The following is a 3,606-nucleotide window of genomic DNA, read 5'->3' as shown; positions in this document are numbered from 1 at the left end:
GGACTAAAGCAAGCTTCTCGGAGCTGGAATCTTCGATTCGATGATGCAATCAAACAGTTTGGTTTCATCAAGAACGAAGATGAACCTTGTGTCTACAAGAAGGTTGTAGGAGACATAGTTGTCTTCCTCATATTGTATGTGGATGACATACTACTCATTGGGAAGGACATCTCTATGCTTCAGTCTGTCAAGACCTGGCTAGGGAGTTGCTTCTCAATAAAGGACTTAGGTGAGGCATCCCGCATTCTAGGGATACAGATCTATAGAGATAGATCTAAGAGATTGCTTGGCCTAAGTCAGAGTACATACATTGACAAGGTACTCCTTCGGTTTGCCATGCAGAACTCCAAGAAGGGATTTCTGCCGATGTCACATGGCGTGAGTCTTTCGAAGACTCAAAGTCCCTCTTCTAGAGAGGAGAGAGACCGCATGGATCAGATCCCTTATGCCTCAGCCATAGGATCGATCATGTACGCCATGCTATGTACTCGACCTGATGTCTCGTATGCTTTGAGCATGACGAGCAGATACCAGTCAGATCCAGGTGAAAGTCATTGGATAGCGGTCAAGAATATTCTTAAGTACTTAAGAAGGACTAAAGAATAATTCTTGATATATGGAGGCAATGATGAGCTAGCTGTAAAGGGTTACAGTGATGCTAGCTTCCAGACCGACCAGGATGACTATAGATCGCAGTCGGGGTTCTTATTTTGCATTAATGGTGGCGCTGTCAGCTGGAAGAGTTCGAAGCAAGATACAGTAGCTGATTCTACAACAGAAGCCGAGTACATTGCCGCATCAGAAGCAGCAAAGGAGGCAGTTTGGATCCGCAAGTTCATTACTGAACTTGGGGTGGTTCCCAGCATTGCTGACCCCATTGCGCTCTATTGTGACAACAATGGAGCTATAGCACAGGCGAAGGAACCTCGCTCACACCAGCGGACCAAGCATATACTACGGCGTTTCCATCTCATTCGAGAGATTATCGATAGAGGAGATGTGAAGATTTACAGAGTACCTACAGATGTTAACATCGCAGATCCCTTGACCAAGGGTTTGGCACAGAGGAAGCATGATGGTTACACTAGGTCATTAGGCCTTAGAGCTTATACTGATTGGCACTAGTGCTAGTGGGAGATTGTTAGTTAGAGCCCTAGAGCCAATCATTTGATGATTGTATGGACTCATTGTATCATATTCTTGTATATTAATAAAGGCATTTGTTTGGTTATTATACTTATTTGTATTAGTGCCAAATAGACTAAGTATAATAGCGTCCTTGAGTAGAAGGTTCATACCTATATCAATCGATTAGTTGAATCGATAGTGAGATGATATAGGGAACACTATTCTAAATCATTCCTAGTCGAGTATTAACATTCAGGGACAATGTTAATACAATAAGACTAGCATGTAGGTCAGCTCGATGACTTGATCTCACAAGTCATGGATATAGAGATATCAAGCTGACACATGGGTATGCATTAGAGAATGCATACTGAATGACCCGCCATGAGAAAGTATCATGGATCGTTATATGAGTGTCATATACTTTCTCATGTGGCTATTAGTATGACTATTAGTCCTTTGACCTGAAGTCACCATGGATCCCTACATAAGGAGTTATGTACTTTGGTTTCGTCAAACGTCACCCGTAACAGGGTGGACTATAAAGGCGATTACTGGGCATGTAACAAATTATGCAGAGGGATGTGAGTGATGTAGATGGGATCTATCCCTCCCATATGACGGGAGCGATATCAATATTCTTGATAGAGTTAGACCACGAAGTGCATGGCCATGCCCAAATGAGTCAACATGAGATGTTGAGCTCATTTGATCGAGTGAGTCTACTTGGAGTTCAAGATTTAGATTGATTAGAGGATGACACGGTCTATGCCTCATATTGATCAATCTAGATGTCTAGGATAGAAGGAAAATGTCACATATTGTGAGGAGTCACAATTAGTAGTCACAAGGTGATGTCGGATCTCGACATTCTTGTAACTTGGGTAGTAATGATGTGTTGCTAGATACCGCTCATTACTTATGCTCCTAAATGGGGTTAGGGCATTGCCAACGTTACAAGAACCTATAGGGTCACACACTTAGGATAATTAGATGAAGATTAGGTTCATATGATGAACCAAGAGGATTAGATTCATTTGATGAATCAAATTGGATTAAGAGTAATCCTAATTGGGCTAACTTGAGTTCGACTCAAGTTGATTCATGTGTTCAATGAGTCTAATTTAGATTTTGACTCATTGAATCAATTTAATTAAATGAATTAGATTCATTATATTAAGTTGGCTTGAATCAAATGGTTAGATTAGATCAACCATGGAAGAGATTGGGTCAAGTTTGACTTGACTTAAGAAGGAAGACCAAAGGTTAATTTTGACTTGACCTTTTGCCACCTCATTGGTGAGTTGGCATTAGGTGGACCAATGATGATACTCCACATCATCATGGGAGCCACCTCATGGAAGTTACAAAGCCATTCTCTTTAATGACTTCATATTAATTGCAATTAATGCAATTAATTTGGGAGTTTTTTGAGAGTGGCCGGCCACTTTGTGTTTGAGTGTGATTTCAATTTTCATTCAAGTGGTGTATCTTCTTCTTCTTCCTCTTGAAGCTCTTCCTCTCCCTCTCCTCCTTGCCTTGGCTGAATCTTACCAAGGTGCTAGCACACCTTTGTGTAAGGTTTTCTCCACCTACGTGTCCGTGTGGATACTTCTAGAGGACCGACGCTTGACGGTCTAGAGATCCGGCAACTCCTTGGACGAGCGGGAACGCGAAAGGCACGCAACAAGGGTAAAGTTCTTAACATGTAGATCTAGGAGTAGATCTAAAAGGTTTTTCAAACTCGTACTCGTATTTATCGTTCGGTTTTCCTTGCACGGATCCGTTGGCCTTGGGTGATTCGGGGTTTCCGCGACGCAAAAAGCGGTTTTCGCGGCCCGAAAAACCCAACATAAGGACTATTCATACCAATAGTCACATAAGAATGTTTATGACACTCATATAACGATCCATGAAATATTCTCATGGCAGGTCATTCAGTACATATTCTCTAATATATACCCATGTGTCAATCTGATATCTCATATTCATGACTTGTAAGATTAAGTCATCCATTGACCTACATGCTAGTCTCAATGCATTAATATTTTCCTTATATATTAATGTTTGACTAGGAATAATTAAGAGTAGTATTCTATATATCTATAATATCTCACTATCAATTTAACTAATTGATATGTTGTAGACTAGAACCTACTATCGTAGGATATTATTATATTTATTCATTCGGTACTGAATTGAAATAAATATAATAACCATAATCTTTGCCTTTTAATGAAATAACAAAATATGATATAAAATATCCTAAGTCAATCAACTTTTGATTGCCTCTTAGGGATTACACTAACAATCTCCTTATTTTACTAGTGTCAATTACTGAAATATCTAATATCCATTGACCTCGTGTGACCATCATACTTTCTTGGTGCCAAAGCCTTGGTTAAAGAATCCGTAATGTTAGCATTGTTCGGTTCTCTACATATCCTCACATCCATATATCGATGATCCCTCGAATGA

Source organism: Zingiber officinale, chromosome 7A (genome assembly GCF_018446385.1).
Source record: "Zingiber officinale cultivar Zhangliang chromosome 7A, Zo_v1.1, whole genome shotgun sequence".
NCBI lineage: Eukaryota > Viridiplantae > Streptophyta > Magnoliopsida > Zingiberales > Zingiberaceae > Zingiber > Zingiber officinale.
Note: the sequence above shows the minus strand (reverse complement) of the source record.